This window comes from Bos javanicus, chromosome 15 (assembly GCF_032452875.1).
Source record: "Bos javanicus breed banteng chromosome 15, ARS-OSU_banteng_1.0, whole genome shotgun sequence".
NCBI lineage: Eukaryota > Metazoa > Chordata > Mammalia > Artiodactyla > Bovidae > Bos > Bos javanicus.
In genome coordinates this window covers 18145777-18165781 of record NC_083882.1, presented here as the reverse complement: position 1 = coordinate 18165781, position 20005 = coordinate 18145777, and the positions used below count along the sequence as shown (strand labels likewise).

General features: G+C 42.1%; 1 protein-coding gene across 1 annotated transcript in view; it reads left to right on the top strand.

The window, feature by feature from the left end:
* The first annotated feature begins 14724 nt into the window (after positions 1 to 14724).
* C15H11orf65 (chromosome 15 C11orf65 homolog) overlaps positions 14725 to 20005 on the top strand; it is a 113720-nt gene continuing 108439 nt past the window's right edge. The window contains exon 1 of the mRNA XM_061440225.1: positions 14725 to 14793. The gene's annotated coding sequence lies outside the window, so the exon portion shown is untranslated. The remainder of the gene's footprint in view (positions 14794 to 20005) is intronic.

Sequence of the window (20005 nt, the reverse complement as noted above, 5' to 3'; positions counted from 1 at the left end):
AATCCAAGTCTATGCCCCGACCAGTAATGCTGAAGAGCTGAAATTGAACAGTTCTATGAAGACCTACACGGAGAAGGCAATGGCACCCCACTCCAGTACTCTTGCCTGGAAAATCCCATGGATGGAGGAGCCTGGTAGGCTGCAGTCCATGGGGTTGCTAAAAGTCAGACACGACTGAGTGGCTTCACTTTCACTTTTCACTTTCATGCATTGGAGAAGGAAATGGCAACCCACTCCAGTGTTCTTGCCTGGAGAATCCCATGGATGGAGAAGCCTGGTAGGCTGCAGTCCATGGGGTCGCACAGAGTCAGACATGACTGAAGCGACTTAGCAGCAGCAGCAGCAGCAGCATGAAGACCTACAAGACCTTCTAGAACTAACACCCAAAAAAGATGTCCTTTTCATTATAGAGGACTGGAATGCAAAAGTAGGAAGTCAAGAAACACCTGGAGTAACAGGCAAATTTGGCCTTGGAGTACAGAATGAAGCAGGGCAAAGGCTAATAGAGTTCTGCCAAGAGAACGCACTGGTCATAGCAAACACCCTCTTCCAACAACACAAGAAAAGACTACACATGGACATCACCAGATGGTCAACACCGAAATCAGATTGATTATATTCTTTGCAGCCAAAGATGGAGAAGCTCTATACAGTCAGCAAAAACAAGACCGGGAGCTGACTGTGGCTCAGATCATGAACTCCTTTTTGCCAAATTCAGACTTAAATTGGAGAAAGTAGGGAAAACCACTAGACCATTCAGGTATGACCTAAATCAAATCCCTTATGACTATACAGTGGAAGTGAGAAATAGACTAAGGGACTAGATCGGTAAGACAGAGTGCCTGAAAAACTATGGACAGAGGTTCATGACATTGTACAAGAGACAGGGATCAAGACCATCCCCAAGAAAAAGAAATGCAAAAAAGCAAAATGTCTGTCTGAGCAGGCCTTACAAATAGCTGTGAAAGAAGGGAAGCGAAAAGCAAAGGAGAAAAGGAAGGATATACCTATCTGAATGCAGAGTTCCAAAGAATAGCAAGAAGAGATAAGAAAGCCTTCCTCAGTGATCAACGAAAAGAAATAGAGGAAAACAACAGAATGGGAAAGACTAGAGATCTCTTCAAGAAAATTAGAGATACCATGAGAATATTTCATGCAAAGATGGGCTCGATAAAGGACAGAAATGGTATGGACCTAACAGAAGCAGAAGATATTAAGAAGAGGTGACAAGAATACACAGAAGAACTGTACAAAAAGATCTTCATGACCCAGATAATCACAATGGTGTGATCACTCACCTAGAGCCAGACATCCTGGAATGTGAAGTCAAGTGGGCCTTATGAAATATCACTATGAACAAAGCTAGTGGAGGTGATGGAATTCCAGTGGAGCTATTTCAAATCCTGAAAGATGATGCTGTGAAAGTGATGCACTCAATATGCCAGCAAATTTGGAAAACTCAGCAGTGGCCACAGGACTGGAAAAGGTCAGTTTTCATTCCAATCCCAAAGTAAGGCAATGCTAGAGAATGCTCAGACTACCACACAATTGCACTCATCTCACATGCTAGTAAAGTAATGCTCAAAATTCTTCAAGCCAGGCTTCAGCAATACGTGAACTGTGAACTTCCAGATGTTCAAGCTGGTTTTAGAAAAAGCAGAGGAACCAGAGATCAAATTGCCAACATCTGCTGGATCATGGAAAAAGCAAGAGAGTTCCAGAAAAACATCTATTTTTGCTTTATTGACTATGCCAAAGCCTTTGACTGTGGGGATCACAATAAACTGTGGAAAATTCTGAAACAAATGGGAATACCAGACCACCTGACCTGCCTCTTGAGAAATCTGTTTTCAGGTCAGGAAACAAGTTAGAACTGGACATGGAACAACAGACTGGTTCCAAATAGGAAAAGGAGTACATCAAGGCTGTATATTGTCACCCTGCTTATTTAACTTATATGCAGAGTACATCATGAGAAATGCTGGGCTGAAGGAAGCACAAGCTGGAATCAAGATTTCCGGGAGAAATATCAATAACCTCAGATATTCAGACGACACCACCCTTATGGCAGAAAGTGAAGAAGAACTAAAGAGCCTCTTGATGAAAGTGAAAGAGGAGAGTCAAAAGTTGGCTTAAAACTCAACATTCAGAAAACTAAGATCATGGCATCTGGTCCCACCACTTCATGGCAAATAGATGGGGAAACAGTGGAAACAGTGGCTGACTTTATTTTTCTGGGCTCCACAATCACTGCAGATGTTGATTGCAGCCATGAAGTAAAAAACGCTTACTCCTTGTAAGGAAAGTTATGACCAACCTAGATAGCATATTAAAAAGCAGAGACATTACTTTGCCAACAGAAGTCTGTCTAGTCAAAGCTATGATTTTTCCAGTGGTCATTTATGGATATGAGCTGCTGCTGCTGCTGCTGCTAGTCGCTTCAGTTGTGTCCGACTCTGTGAAACCCCATAGACGGCAGCCCACCAGGCTCCTCCGTCCCTGGGATTCTCCAGGCAAGAACACTGGAGTGGGTTGCCATTTCCATCTCCAATGCATGAAAGTGAAAAGTGAAAGAGAAGTTGCTTAGTCGTATCTGACTGTTAGGGACCCTGTGAACTGCAGCCTACCAGGCTCCTCCATCCATGGGATTTTCCAGGCAAGAGTACTGGAGTGGGGTGCCATAGTTGAACTATAAAGAAAGCTGAGTGCTGAAGAAGTGATGCTTTTGAACTGTGGTGTTGGAGAAGACTCTTGAGAGTCCCTTGGGCTGCAAGAAGATCCAGCCAGTCCATTCTAAAGGAGATCAGTCCTGGGTGTTCACTGGAACGACTCATGTTGAAGCTGAAACTCCAATACTTTGGCCACATGATGCAAAGAGCTGACTCATTGGAAAAGACCTGGATGCTGGAAAAGATTGAGAGCAGGAGGAGAAGGGGACAACAGAGGATGAGATGGTTGGACGGCATCACCGACTCAATGGACATGGGTTTGGGTGGACTCCAGGAGTTGGTGATGGACAGGGAGACCTGGCATGTTGTGGTTTATGGTATTGCAAAGAGTCAGACATGACTGAATGACTGAACTGAACTGAACTGAACTGAGGAGAGATCTGCAAACTAGGCATGCAACCTAGGTGAGACACATGCAAGTCCCCAAAGGGCAAGGAAAGGAGAATGCTTTAATAAAGAGGAAAATGTAGTTGGGAGGGGCACAGTAAACCAAGAGTCCATGGCCTTTCATGGCTGAGTCCTTGCCAGAAAAGAAGCCCCTTCTTCCAGTTGGGCTCTACTACTGGGATGGGTGTGAGGGCTCCCACTACTGGTCTCCTAATTCTATTTAATTTAGATATCTTGATATCATTTTTCACCGGCTAACCCCCTCTGGCTTCTTTTAGGCCACTGCAAGACTGTGCCTTTGATCCACATGCACTCCTCATGTGTGACATTGTGGTTTTTCTACTATATTAGGTATTTTTGAAAGACCCCATGCTAACATGGGGGGCAGGCTTATCCACTGTTGAGGTTTGTTCCAGTGTCTAAGTTGTAGAGGAAAGAAATAGCATGTAATTGTGACTCCTCTACCTCTGCACAAAATATTCTTCTCTTAGATTAATTCAGTTTTTTTCCTTATCTCTTGTCTTTACTTGGCTTATAAATCTTTGCCTTCTAACTAGAAAGCAAAAATATTAATTAATTTATTAGTATAATAATAACTGCTGTATAATAATAAAAAGAAGAGGTGGGGGGAAAGAGGAGAATAAGGAGGGATATGGGGAACAGAGAGAAGGAAGGAAAGTTTGTAAAACCACCCAGAAGTTCCTCTGAGTTCTGTTTCCTAATTAATTGTTCCTAGATTTAAGCAGGTGCCTATAAATAAATCAACAGAAAAACTGATGGTTTTAAGTCTTAGTAATCCTTTGTGACTAAAGAAACTTTTTCTTTAAAAAAAATTTCAAATATTTTTACATATATTGCATGTGTGCTAAATCACTTCAGTCGTTTCTGAATCTTTGTGACCCCATGGACTGTAGCCCCGCCAAGCTCCTCTGTCCGTGTGATTCTCCAGGCAAGAATACTGGAGTGGATTGTCATGCCATCTCCCAGGGGATCTTGCACAACCAGGGACTGAACTCTGGTCTCTTACGTGTTCTGCATTGGCATGTGGGTTCCTTTCCACTAGTGCCATTTGGGAAGCTGCCGGGAGCCGGCGTGAGGAGCTCCGCCCATGGCAAAGGTCATGAGGAAGAAGGCTCGGCATACGTAAAGTTGGGATCGAGCCTCAGGAGTCCCCCTGGAAATTCTCAAGCATCTACCCCCAAAACCAGAGTCTGCCTACTTTCTGCTTTGTACTCTCACCTACACCTCTGACTTTACAGGGGGCTGTCCCCCACTACTTCTCTCTGAAAAAAAGAGTTAACTTACAGCTCCAGTTAATAAAGTTCCTGGGTGTGATAGTGTTTCAACCTACAAACTTCTTTGGAAGTCCTCTAGCCTGCCTGAATAGGTTTTTCCGGCCACATGTGATTGCTCAGAGCCTCCCAACTGTGAGAGGCATGAGATGTTCTAAACTGTCTAAATACAGATTCCTTTGAGCAGTTAAAAGATTGATTAGAAATTGTATTGGTGAAGGGTTTTTCACTTGTTGGGCCAATGTTTGCTGCTAAGTCTCCATATCCCTTACCTGCTGTGTCCCTGGCAGTGTATTAATTAATATAATTGGTGTAAGTAGTAGCTTTAATGTTTGTAACCTTGGACCCTTGAGTTAATTCTTTTTCGTGTTATAGCCCACCACACCTTTGCCCTATAGGAATGCAACTTTATCTAATGCTTTTGGAGGGTTGCTGCTGCTGCTGCTAAGTCACTTCAATCATGTCCGACTCTGTGCGACCCCATATATGGCAGCCCACCAGGCTTCCCCGTCCCTGGGATTCTCCAGGCAAGAACACTGGAGTGGGTTGCCATTTCCGTCTCCAATGCATGAAAGTGAAAAGTGAAAGTGAAGTCACTCAGTAGTGTCTGACTCCTAGAGACCCCATGGACTGCAGCCCCCCAGGACCCTCCGTCCATGGGATTTTCCAGGCAAGAATACTGGAGTGGGTTGCCAGGTGGCGCCTGACTAATTACCTTTAGAGAAAAATAAGTTTTCTGAAGAAAGAGTCTTAAAATGTTAACAGGCCTCTGGGCCAGAAGATGATGCAAATCACCTAAACTTTTGCATAAGTTTGCAGGAAGAAAGCCTGGCTTACTGCATGACTTTACCCCTTCCCCCATTATCCTCTATGCATAACTTAAGGTATAAAAACTACTTTGGAAAATAAAGTGCAGGCTTTGTTCACAGAAACTTGGTCTCCCCATGTCGTTCTTTCTCTCACCTTCTGGCTGAATTATTCAGCCTCTTTTCTCCACTGAATTTCCTCACTGAGGTATCCTTATTTCAGCCTCTTTTCTCCACTGAATTTCCTCACTGAGCTATCCTTATTTAACCACTCTTTATATCCTTAATTAACGTTTAATTAAGCAATTGTTTCCTGATCTTCGCCGACACCGTCCCCGCTTCCAATTCCCTGGATCCACCAGGGCTGGACCCTGGTAGGAAGCCCTTTACGTATATTAGAGCAATAGAAAAAGATCTGAGCCTACTACTAAGGAATTATTGAATTTTTCTAGATCAGGTTAATGGTAAAATAATACATGCTCAAATAGTCATCATAGTTGACTGGCACTTTACTAAAAATATGTGGGACTTATTTTTAAAGTAAAATAAAAAGCACAATTATACCTAATGTTTCCATGACTGTATCCTTACAGTTTATTATTCATAGCTACTGTGTATTAATGCATCAGGTAACTACATAAAAGGGAACTAAAGCTCACATCTGTTTATTCTGATTTGCAATAATGATTTTAAAGAACTCTGGAAAGTCAATGAGTCAATGAATTAGCCTATAGGGAATTTCTTCTGTATAATTCCATATTATATAGGGAAGATTTTCTTCAGCTGTTTATTCCCCTGGACGTTAACTTTTCAACAATTAATTACAAAGTAATGGTATTGTGTGCATGAGCACAAGAGGAAAATGGCAGAACTGGGAAGTTTCCAAACAAGATACCTGACATTGCAATAAATGACAAACTAAAACATTGCCAAGAGTGAAACATTTGAAACTCAAGCAAAGCAAACATGGCTTAGATCTGCAGCATTTGTATAATTTAAATTTACCTAGGAATTCATTTAGGAGATCATCTCTTTTAACTTAAAAATCGGTTTAGCTAAAGAGCTTAAACTTAGAAATAGCATTGGACTGCAGTCACGTGTCACTTACTCTTTGATCCTGTGGAGGATCGATCTGTCAAGATGCTAGAAGAGTCAGTTCTTTTATTTACAGAAGAATAAATTCAGTCATTTATTTTGGGGGGCTCCAAAATCACTGCAGATGGTGACTGCAGTCATGAAATTAAAAGATGCTTCCTCCTTGGAAGAAAAGTTATGACCAACCTAGACAGCATACTAAAAAGCAGAGACAGCCAGTGGCTAAGATGGCAGAAGAACAGGTCAGGGAGACCACTTTCTTCCCCACAAATTCATCAAAAGAACATTTGAACACTGAGCAAGTTCCACAAAACAACTTCTGAATGCTGGTAGAGGACATCAGGCACCCAGAAAGGCAGCCCATTGTCTTCAAAAGGAGGTAGGACAAAATATAAAAGATAAAAAGAGAGACAAAAAGAGGTAGGGATGGAGATCTGTCCCTGGAAGGGAGTGTTAAAGACAGAAGTTTCCAAACACCAGGAAACACTCTCTCTGGTGGATCTGTGGCGAGCCTTGGAATCTCAGAGGGCAAAATAATCAGGAGGAAAAATAAATAAATAATTAAAACCCACAGATTACATGCCTAACAGCAACTCCCAGCAGAGTAGCAGCTCAGACACTTGCATCTACCACTAGAAAGCCAGGGCTGGACAGGGAGGCGGGGCTGCGTTGCCTAGGGTAAGGACTGGGCCTGAATGCCCTGAGGGCAATCTGAAGGACCTAGCTTGAGATAACAACCTAGACTGTGGGATAGCTATCCCATGAAAAGCCCTAACCTAAGACACCGCCACGTGCAACCCCAGGTCCAAGGAGCGGTGGCTGCGTGGGTGCAGGAGGGCTGAGAGGAGCTACTCCACATTCAAGGTCAGGAGGGATGGCGGTGAGGAGATACCCCTCGTCCAAGGTAAGGAGCAGCGGCTGTGTTTGCTGGAGCAGGCGTGAAGAGATATCCCATGTCCAAGGTAAGAAAAACCCAAGTAAGATGGTAGGTGTTGCAAGAGGGCATCAGAGGGCAGACACACTGAAACCACAGTCACAGAAAACTAGTCAATCTAATCACATGGACCACAGCCTTGTCTAACTCAACGAAACTAAGTCATGCCCTGTGGGGCCACTCAAGACGGGCAAGCATGGTGGAGAGGTCTGACAGAATGTGGTCCACTGGAGAAGAGAATGGCAAACCACTTCAGTATTCTTACCTTGAAAACCCCATGAGCAGTATGGAAAGGCAAAATGATAGGAAACTGAAAGAGGAACTCCCCAGGTCTGTAGGTGCCCAATATGCTACTGGAGATCAGTGGAGAAATAACTCCAGACAGAATGAAGGGATGGAGCCAAAGCAAAAACAATACCCAGTTGTGGATGTGACTGGTAATAGAAGCAAGGTCCAATGCTGTAAAGAGCAATATTGCCTAGGAACCTGGAATGTCAGGTCCATGAATCAAGGCAAATTGGAAGTGGTCAAACAGGAGATGGCAAGAGTGAACATCGACATTCTAGGAATCAGCGAACTAAAATGGGCTGGAATGGGTGAATTTAACTCAGATGACCATTATATCTACTACTGTGGGCAGGAATCCCTTAGAAAAAATGGAGTAGCCATCGTGGTCAACAAAAGAGTCCGAAATGTAGTACTTGGATGCAATCTCAAAAATGACAGAATGATCTCTGTTCGTTTCCAAGGCAAACCATTCAATATCACAGTAATCCAAGTCTAGGCCCTGACCAGTAACGCTGAAGAAGCTGAAGTTGAACGGTTCTATGAAGATCTACAAGACCTTTTAGAACTAACACCCAAAAAAGATGTCCTTTTCATTATAGAGGACTGGAATGCAAAAGTAGGAAGTTAAGAAACACCTGGAGTAACAGGCAAATTTGGCCTTGGAGTACAGAATGAAGCAGGGCAAAGGCTAATAGAATTCTGCCAAGAGAACGCACTGGTCATAGCAAACACCCTCTTCCAACAACACAAGAGAAGACTCTACACATGGACATCACCAGATGGTCAACACCGAAATCAGATTGATTATATTCTTTGCAGCCAAAGATGGAGAAGCTCTATACAGTCAGCAAAAACAAGACCGGGAGCTGACTGTGGCTCAGATCATGAACTCCTTTTTGCCAAATTCAGACTTGAATTGGAGAAAGTAGGGAAAACCACTAGACCATTCAGGTATGACCTAAATCAAATCCCTTATGATTATACATTGAACATGAGAAATAGATTTAAGGGCCTAGAACTGATAGATAGAGTGCCTGATGAACTATGGACAGAGGTTCGTGATATTGTGCAGGAGACAGGGATCAAGACCATCCCCATGGAAAAGAAATGCAAAAAAGCAAAATGGCTGTCTGAGGAGGCCTTACAAATAGCTGTGAAGAGAAGCGAAAAGCAAAGGAGAAAAGGAAAGATATAAGCTTCTGAATGCAGAGTTCCAAAGAATAGCAAGAAGAGATAAGAAAGCCTTCAGCCATCAATGCAAAGAAATAGAGGAAAACAACAGAATGGGAAAGACTAGAGATCTCTTCAAGAAAATTAGAGATACCATGAGAACATTTCATGCAAAGATGGGCTCGATAAAGGACAGAAATGGTATGGACCTAACAGAAGCAGAAGATATTAAGAAGAGGTGACAAGAATACACAGAAGAACTGTACAAAAAAGATCTACACGACCCAGATAATCACAATGGTGTGATCACTGACCTAGAGCCAGACATCCTGGAATGTGAAGTCAAGTGGGCCTTAGAAAGTATCACTACGAACAAAGCTAGTGGAGGTGATGGAATTCCAGTGGAGCTATTTCAAATCCTGAAAGATGATGCTGTGAAAGTGATGCACTCGATATGCCAGCATATTGGAAAACTAGCAGTGGCCACAGGACTGGAAAAGGTCAGTTTTCATTCCAATCCCAAAGTAAGGCAATGCCAAAGAATGCTCAAACTACCACACAATTGCACTCATCTCACATGCTAGTAAAGTAATGCTCAAAATTCTCCAAGCCAGGCTTCAGCAATACGTGAACTGTGAACTTCCAGATGTTCAAGCTGGTTTTAGAAAAGGCAGAGGAACCAGAGATCAAATTGCCAACATCTGCTGGATCATGGAAAAAGCAAGAGAGTTCCAGAAAAACATCTATTTCTGCTTTATTGACTATGCCAAATAAAGTCATATTTTATTTGACTTTAATAAAAGTTTATTGTGTGGAAAATTCTGAAACAAATGGGAATACCAGACCACCTGACCTGCCTCTTGAGAAACCTATTTGCAGGTCAGGAAGCAAGTTAGAACTGGACATGGACCAACAGACTGGTTCCAAATAGGAAAAGGAGTACGTCAAGGCTGTATATTGTCGCCCTGCTTATTTAACTTATATGCAGAGTACATCATGAGAAAAGCTGCTGATGAAGCACAAGCTGGAATCAAGATTTCTGGGAAAAATATTAATAACCTCAGATATGCAGATGACACCACCTTTATGGCAGAAAGTGAAGAAAAGAACTAAAAAGCCTCTTGATGAAAGTGAAAGAGGAGAGTGAAAAAGTTGGCTTAAAGCTCAACATTCAGAAAACGAAGATCATGGCATCTGGTCCCATCACTTCATGGAAAATAGATGGGGAAACAGTGGAAACAGTGTCAGACTTTATATTTGGGGGCTTCAAAATCACTGCAGATGGTGACTGCAGCCATGAAATTAAAAGACGCTTACTCCTTGTGAGGAAAGTTATGACCAACCTAGATAGCATATTCAAAAGCAGAGACATTACTTTGCCAACAAAGGTCCAGCTAGTCACGGCTATGGTTTTTCCAGTGGTCATGTATGGATGTGAGAGTTGGACTGTGAAGAAAGCTGAGTGCTGAAGAATTGATGCTTTTGAACTGTGGTGTTGGAGGAGAATCTTGAGAGTCCCTTGGACTGCAAAGAGATCCAACCAGTCCATTCTGAAGGGGATCAGCCCTGGGATTTCTTTGGAGGGAATGATGCTGAAGCTGAAACTCCAGTACTTTGGCCACCTCGTGCAAAGAGTTGACTCATTGGAAAAGACTGATGCTGGGAGGGATTGGGGGCAGGAGGAGAAGGGGACGACAGAGGATGAGATGGCTGGATGGCATCACTGACTTGATGGACGTGAGTCTGAGTGAACTCCGGGAGTTGGTGATGGACAGGGAGGCCTGGCGTGCTGTGATTCATGGGGTCGCAGAGTCAGACACGACTGAGCGACTGAACTGAACTGATCTTTGGACTCTCTGGGAGAGGGCGAGGGTGGAATGTTTGGGAGAATGGCATTGAAACATGTATATTATCATATGTGAAACTGATCGCCAATCCAGTTTCAATGCATGATACAGGGTGCTTGGGGCTGGTGCACTGGGATGACCCAGAGGGATGGGATGGGAAGGGAGGTGGGAGGGGTGGTTCAAGATGGGGAATACATGTACACCTGTGGCGGATTCATGTCAATATATGGCAAAACCAATACAATATTGTAAAGTAAAAAAATAATATTTTTTAAAAAGAGCCCCCTCCCTCCAAAAAAGCAGAGACATTACTTTGCCAACAAAGGTCTGTCTAGCCAAAGCTGTGGTTTTTCCAGTAGTCATGTATGGATGTGAGAGTTGGACTCTGAAGAAAGCTGAGCACAGAAAAAATGATCTTTTGAACTGTGGTGTTGGAGAAGAATCTTGAGAGTCCCTTTGAAAGCAAGAAGATCCAAACAGTCCATCCTAAAGTAAATCAGTCCTGAATATTCATTGGAAGGACTGATGCTAAAGCAGAAACTCCCAATACTTTGACCACCTGATGCGAAGAACTGACTCAGTGGAAAAGACCCTGATGCTGGAAAAGATTGAAGGCAGGAGGAGAAAGGAATGACAGAGGATGAGATGGTTGGATGGCATCATCGACTCAATAAATATGAGTTTGAGTAAACTCTGGGCTTTGGTGATGGAAAGGAGGCCTGGCGTTCTGCAGTCTATGGGGTCGCATAGAGTCGCTTATGAGCGACTGAACTGTAATTCAGTCAGTAGAAAGGCTTTCACCACATTTCTCCAATATTTCAAGTCCTTGGTTGAAGTAACCGGGTGTTATAAAATGTTGAGCCCAACTCTCAGAATGTCCCTTCGGCTTGCCTGCTGTCCCAAACCCTCTGCTTCTGCGCATTTGACAATCGCCGGAGAGCTCTGACAGTCCAAGCTCTTTCACACTCAGGTAGCCAAAACTTAGGCACAATAGCCGGGAGCGGAGAGGCGGGGCCGGGAGGCGGGACTAACAGGGCCAGGCCAAGACGAACAAAGCGGAACTGGGTCACGTCATTTCCGTCTGCGGCGTTAGGGAAGGCACCTGCGGAGCCTCACCGGCGGCGATAGGCAGGTGAAGGGAGAAGGGTATTCCGTCCGCCACAGCCGATACTGCTTCCCTTCGGCTTGCGTGTGTGACGACTGGGTCTGAGGCTCCTCTCGTTCAGTGTGCTGAACGCCCCATGTTCTTGCGGTCCGCGCCCCATCCAGCCCCCTTAATGACGGTTCCTTTCCCCGAGACCCATTGGGCGTGCAGCCTTTCACGTACTATCTTGCCCAGGATTAACCCCTTGCCCTGCGTTCCCTCTACCCGCCCGTGGTGAACTGGCGTCGCTGTGGTTGACAAGAGCTCACTGCCTATTTCTCGTGCTCTCTGGGCCCCCCTCCTTGCGCAGAGATACTGTCTCATCCACCTTCAGGCCTGGCGGGAAGTACTTGTTAACCTACCTCACGTTGTTTCCTAGAATTTTTTCCTGTTCGATCCGTGAAATGCTTTTCCGTCTTTAAATCGTTTTTAACGACGAGGCTATCGGTTGTCTTAACTCTTCTGCTCTTTGTATAAAGGGCCACAGGAAAAAAGGAAAAGCGAAATTACAAAACTGATAAGGATCACAAAGCACATTTGTTTATTCAATGAAACAGTAGGAAAACAAAACGGGAAGTATAGGTTCTGATCTCAGCAAGTTAATTTGAATACTGTTTTCAAACTTTTAAATGAGTAAATGGAACTGAGACTTCAAAGATTTACTTTGTAAGGTTTTTGTCTTGAGCCTAAATAGATCAGCGGAACCATGATCTACTATAATAGAAATTTGTGATTCAGTTCAGTTCAGTCGCTCAGTCGTGTCCGACTTTGCGACCCTATGAATCGCAGCACTCCAGGCCTTCCTGTCCATCACCAACTCCCGGAGTTCACTCAGACTCGTGTCCATCCAGTCAGTGATGCCATCCAGCCATCTCATCCTCTGTCGTCCCCTTCTCCTCCTGCCCCCAATCCCTCCAGCATCAGAGTCTTTTCCAATCAGTCAACTCTTCGCATGAGGTGGCCAAAGTACTGGAGTTTCAGCTTTAGCATCATTCCTTCCAAAGAAATCCCAGGGCTGATCTTCTTCACTCTGAATTTGCAAGTGGAACCTGGATATAGCAAAACCATCATGACCTGAACAGTGGCTTGATAGTACTTGTTAGTATATAACAACTTGTTAGTACTATATATTTCTGAGGTATTTTCACATTGATTAATTTATTTGGCACTTCATAATAAACATATATATTGTTTTTTATCTGAGGCCAGCAATTGTCCCTACTCCTTTTCTTCTCTGGACCTTGTCCTTTTAAACATACAAAAGACTTTACCTTTCATACAAAACAATATCTTAATGTGCCTTATTATCTCCCATATATTAAAAAAAAACTCATGAATTCAGCCTTTCCTGCCTTCCAGCTAAATACTCCTATCTCTGTTCCCTTTCAGCACTCAAAGAATTATTTGAATAGTCATTTCTCAACTTTCCCACTTCCTTAACACATCTCAAGCTTTCTTACTTGCTATTCCAATAAGCAACTTTATTTGACCAAATCTAATTCTTTATTCTCAATTTATTTGACCCTCCCCAGTTGAGCACTTTTTGTTCTTGAAATGTAACTTTATGATTCCTCAATAATGCAACTGATTTCTGAATCAGATAATAATTGTAAATACTGTAAGATATTTAATCATTGTTCTGTGGTATTCATAGTGTAATGGTGACATACGGAATTAGTCTACATTAACATTTTCAGCTTTACTCTAGACAACCAACAACAACAACAAAAATCAACCCCTAATTTGTAGTGTTTGTCATCGCCTATAATGTAAATACTCCCACACTGGTCAGTTTCAAGCTACCAACATGCCTCAGGAATTGGAAAGATATGTCCTGCAGTGCACCATAATATAGTTTCCACCATGGAGGTGCTAGTAGATAATCTGCAGAGACCTGTAGGTCTCAACCTTGGATGATTTTGCTTCCCAGGGGAAATTTGGCAATGTCTGGAGATATTTTCGCTTGTCACACCTGTGCTACTGCATCTGATGAGTAGAAGGCAGGGATTCTGCTAAACAGCCTACAGGCACAGAACAATCCTTACAACAAAAAGCCCAGCCCAGAGCATCTCTGGGTCACTGTTGAGGAACTGTGAAATAAAAATAATAACCACAAGGAAACAAATACTAGTAAAATATAGTGTAAGAGAGGAAAAAATTTTTTCTGTACTCTCTTAGGTTTTGGTGCTTGGAGCCTGCAAATTAAACTGACAAAAGGCAGATTAACAGGAGAAAGTGATACAAATTTACTTGATGTTAATATTTTAATTTTACATACATGGAAAGGAAGTGAAACCCAAAGAGGTGCTTAGCCTTGGGAGCTTGTATACTATTTTAGCAAAAGGTAATAAACTTGTGAAGTGACAAAATAAAGCCAAAGAAATTTGGGCTTCTATAGGTGATAAATTACCTTATATATTGTAAGGTTAGTACATGGGAAAGCTCATGGAGGTTAAGGGTTACTTAAGTAAGATTTGTTTGTACAGATGCATCTCAGTGCCAGTGATAATGATTATTTTGGATCCAGGGATAATGGTTATTTTCCTCCAGTGATAATGATATGGGAAAGAAGATGGGGAGCACCTTCACACGGGGAAATACATATCCTCCTTTTAGGTACATATGGGGAGAATAGAGAGCTTGTCCTACATCGGCTATTTCTCAGCTGCCATAAGTTTAAAATGCATTATTTTAAACTTATTTATGCCAAAGTAGTGCTGACTAAAAAGCACAACTTGAGAGTTGCAAGTTAAGTTTTATTTGGGACAAAATGAGGACTAGGCTATAGCCCAGGGGACAGCATTTCAGATATCTCTGAGAAACTGCTCCGAAGAGGTAGGAGGTCAGTATATATATGATTTTGATGAAGGAGGAATTCATGCAGTTAAGCACTTATTTTTGCTGAAGATTTCTGCTAGTCAGGAGGAGTAGAAGTCACCAGGAAGGAATTTAGTGTTTTTCTAGATATGAGATGTAAGAATTGGGCTCAAAAAATCAACTCCTGAAAATATCTAACTATCTGAACACCTATTCTGCCCATCATTTCCAGAGCAGAGTGTCTCCTTTCCTGACCCTGAACTCCCTACAGGCGGGTATTGAAGGTCAGTAGCTGCAGCAGCACATGATTTAATCCTTGTAGAGGTAGATGGCAAGTGCCAGTTTGCCACTTCAAATTTATGAAGTTGACAGGGGCCCATCGTGGTCATAAATTTGACCATGCTTTGGGAGGCATTTCATAACCATTTCTTCCCAAGGTGCTCATTCCTAGGTCTGGTGAAGACTTTACTAATAGGCCACTCATGTGCTTTTATTGGATTAGGTCTTATTAACAATAATTAAAGATCTTTGGACCACCTATCTTCTAATCTATTATGGTCCAGGAAAAAATTCTCTCTTACTGCATCTTCCCATATCTAGAGTACACTATTAAAATCATTGATTGGATACAAAATTATGTATTTGACCAACTGCTTCAAGTCACCTAGTCATCATTATTTTTGTCAGAGGCTCAGTCACATTTGGTAATACAAGAAATGATAATTTTGTAAAAAAAGCAAATTACAAACTATAGCTAATAGCATTAATAGAGTTATAGTAAATATTTAAGCCAAGAACTTCCTACACCAAACCAGTTTTTGAAGAGGTTATCAAGATTAGGGAGTTGGTCACTTAAGGCAGAAATCAGGTTTTTCATATGGTTCACTAATTATATACTGAAGCATTATAATCGTCAGGTATGAAAACACAGCATTCAGTCTCAATTATGGCACAGGTCCCCTCCCTGAGATGCAGTAAGGATCTAAAGGGCAATGTGGTTTTGTAGCACCACTTTTCTCGTCATAGACACCTCAGAATTCAATAGGCTAATAGCCTGGTTACTATCATTTAAAGCCTGTGGAGTGAATCTTAAGGCTTTGATATGGCCCATTACATTCCCCAGTCCTTTTGAAGGCACAAAAATAGCTGCTAAATGGTCATTCTCGTGGAAGACAGATCTCTTGGCCCATCAGACTCATACAAATGATAGATATCTGTTACATATGACCTTGAGTCCATGGGAATCCCAGGATGCATCTTCCTATCCATCCTGGTGGAAGCCAAGATCATAAATTAGTACCACAAATTCACTGAGTTCCATTAAGTGCAGCCCAGTGAACCTCTGGTCATCTGACCCAGTTAGGTCCATACCAATCACTGTCTCTAAGGGTAATAATATATAGGTATTGTCTAATTTCCTGATGTCACAGGTTTATCATCTTTAAAAAAATATACATATATATATATTATTGAAGTATAGTTGACTTACAATGTTGCAGGTGCACAGCATGGTGATTCAGATATAAAAATACACATACATTATTTTTGAAATTATTTTCCATCATAGGTTATTATAAGATATTGACTATAGTTCACTATGCTATACAGTAAACCCTTGTTGCTTATTGCATATATATATTTTAATAAGAAATCTAGCATTCTATTCATATTAAGTCAAACAAATGGAATCAAACTGTCATATTTTTTTTTAGTTAGGCAAAAATTCATAAGTTTTCTAAAATATATGTATTATACATATGTATCGGAGAAGGCAATGGCACCCCACTCCAGTACTCTTGCCTGGAAAATCCCAAGGACAGAGGAGCCTGGTAGGCTGCGGTCCATGGGATCGCTAAGAGTCAGACATGACTGAACGACTTCACTTTCACTTTTCACTTTCATGCTTTGGAGAAGGAAATGGCAACCCACTCCAGTGTTCTTGCCTGGAGAATCCCAGGGACGGGGCAGCCTGGTGGGCTGCCGTCTATGGGGTCGCACAGAGTCAGACACGACTGCAGCCACTTAGCAGCAGCAGCATACACATGTATACAAAAGCTTTTCTACTGTGCTTGATAAATTCTTGAGAAAGAACATTAAAAAAGAAGAGATAGAGAAGTGGGAGAACATAAACTAAATGAAATGGGAGTACTGAATATGAAATAGAAAGAGTGAAACTAACTAGATAAAAGTAAAAGATCCTATAGTCCAGTTGTTTCTAAATATGACTACTCATTAAAAACATCTGGAGCTCTGGAGAAAAAAGGCAATACCTGAGCATTTGTATTTTTCAAAAAGTTTCAAGATAATTCTGATATGCATCTGGATTTCAAGAAGTGATTACACGTTCTTCTATTCGATCTTAATTTGGTGATATAGAGTTCCATTATTTTTCCATTGACCAATCATGATACAATGGTATTAAGTAAGTAATAGTTACATAATCACGAGTATGAGATGTTTATCGGTTTTCACAATCAATAGCCAGACAGATAATTACAATTGCAAGCCATATTGGGAACATGATTAACCTAACAATATAAAATAATTGCATACAATTTGAGGGGAGCAAGCAGAGTGATGTGGTAAGTGGAAGTGCATATATGCACGTTTTCATCTGCCCAGCCAGTCTATGTCTTTTGGTTGGTACATTGAATTAATTTATATTACGATAATTGTCAATATTTTCTTAATTATTTTGGGTTTATTTTGTGTAGGTCTTTTCCTTCTCTTCTGTTTCATGCCTAGAGAAGTTCCTGTAGCATTTGTTGTAAAGCTGGTGTGGTAGTGCTGAATTCTTTTCAACTTTTGCTTGTCTGGAAAGCTTTTGATTTCTTCATCAAATCTGAAGGAGAGTCTTGCTGGGTAGCAAGACTTGGTTGTAGGTTCTTCCCTTTCATCACTTTAAATAGATTATGCCATGCCCTTCTGGCTTGTAGAGTTCCTTTTGAGAAATCAGCTGATAGCCTGATGGGAGTTCCCTTGTATGTTGTCATTTTTCCCTTGTTGCTTTTAATATTTTATCTCTTGTCTTTAGTTTTTGTCAGTTTGATTACTATCTGTCTTGGTGTGTTCCTCGTTCGGTTTATCCTTCCTGGGACTCTGTGCTTCCTGAACTTGGTTGACTATTTCCTTTGCCATGTTCAGGAAGTTTTCAGCTATTATCTCTTCAAATGTTTTCTCAGGTCCTTTCTCTCTTCTTCTTCTTGGACCCTTATAATGTGAATGTTGATGTTGTCCCAGAGGTCTCTTAGGCTATCTTCATTTCTTTTCACTCTTTTTTCTATATTCTGTTCTGTGGCATTGATTTCCACCATTCTGTCCTCCAGGTCATTTTATCCATTCTTCTGTCTCAGTTATTCTGCTGTTGCTTCCTTCTAGTGTATTATTCGTCTCTGTTTGTTCTTTATTTCTTCTAGGTCTTTGGTAAACATTTCTTGCATCTTCTCAATCTTTGCCTCCATTCTTTTCCCGAGATCGTGGATCATGTTCACTATCATTATTCCGAATTCTTTTTCTGGAAGGTTACCTATCTCCATTTAGTTGTTTTTCTGGGATTTTATCTTGTTCCTTCATCTGGGACATAACTGTCTGCTTTTTCATCATGATTAACTTTCTGTAATACGATTTTTGTTTTAGCTGCTATAAGACTATGCTTCTTATTTGTTCTGTCTGCCCTCTGATGGATAAAGCTAAAAGCCTTAGGCAATGGCAACCCACTCCAGTACTCTTGCCTGGAAAATCCCATGGATGGAGGAGCCTGGCAGGCTGCAATCCATGGGGTCGGGAAGAGTCGGATACGACTGAGTGACTTCACTTTCACTTTTCACTTTCCACTTTCATGCATTGGAGAAGGAAATGGCAACCCACTCCAGTGTTCTTGCCTGGAGAATCCCAGGGACGGGGGAGCCTGGTGGGCTGCCGTCTATGGGGTTGCACAGTCAGACACTACTGAAGCGACCTAGCAGCAAGCTTCTTGATGGGAGGGACTGGTGATGGGAAAAACTGGGTCTTGTTCTGGTGGGCAGGGCCTTGCTCAGTAAAGCTTTAATCCAATTATCTGCTGAGGGGTGGGGTTGCACTCCCTCCCTTATAGTTGTTTGGCCAGAGGTGACCCAGCCCTGGGGTCTGTGGGCTCTATGATGGGATTAATGGTGAACTCCAAGAGGGTTTACACCAAGGGGGCCCTTCCAGTGCCCCTGTCCCTGCACTGAGCCCCTGCAGACCATGCCTTCACAGGAGGCTCTCCAACACTAGAAGGTAGTTTTGGTTCGGTCTCCCGTGGGGTCACGGCTCTCTTCTGGGTCTTGGTGCATGCCAAATTTTGTTTGTGATCTCCAAGGCTTGAGTCTCTATTTCCCCCAGACCTCTGGCAGTCTTATAATCAAATCCCACTGGCCCTCATGGCCAGATTCCTTGGGGATTCCCAGTCCCTTTGTCAGATCTCCAGGCAGGGAAACCTGATGTGGGCTTCAGAACCTTCACAATAGTGCAAGAACTTATTTGATATTATTATTCTCCAGTTCGTGGGTTATTATTCACCCACCTGGTGGCTATGGGATTTGATTTTATTGTGATTGTGCCCATCCTACTGTCTCACTGTGGCTTCTTCTTCATCTTCAGATGTGGGTATCTTTTTTTGGTGGCATCCAGCATCCTCCTGTCAGTGGTTTTTCTTCAGCTAGCTGCAGTTTTGGTGGTCTCACAGGAGGAGATAAGTGCACGTCCTTCTATTCTGTCATCTGAACCAGAAGCCTCAACAGGAGGTTACAATTTTTGATTGAGACTTAGCTTATTGTTCTGATTGAGCTTGAGTGACCCTAAAAGAAAATTTGTATGTATGGCCAGGGTCAGAGCAGGTATTATTAATTGGCCAGATGAGAGGATCCCAGAGTAGCCTGAATACAACTGAACTTTCTTTCTTCTAAAATAAATTTCCTGAAAGCCATCCAGGCAGGGCCTTGGAGTGGAGAAATCTTCACCAAGGTAATCCAGAAGTACTTAGACACAGGTAATTAGCCACATAACCAATAATTGGGTTGATTTTTAAAACTGCTATAGGATGGTGTCAATGATAGAAAAACATTTGATTTATATACAAAGGTCCAAGAAGTCATGAAAACATTATAAATGATCATATAAATCATGCCCAGCATCTTAGATAACCTATCTCTGATGTTGCCTTCTTCTCTTCCTGATGTGAGTGTAGTTTCTCCTCTCTTTGAGCATAATTTTAGGTGAGTTTGAGGTCAGCAGACCTCTCCATACAGTCCAGTGCAAGGGTCCTTTTTAAGTGGGAAATATGAATCCAATTCCCTTTAGTTTTGCTGCACATGAGCTAGTTAAGTATACTTGGTGAGGGCCTTTCCATCTGGGTTGTAGAGAGTCCTTTAAATGATGTTTTTTCCAATATAAATAATTCCCTGGTTGCAGGCTTGGGGCATCTGATTTTCATCCAAAGATAGATTAATGAGATAGCTTCAAAACAAATTTCAGTTC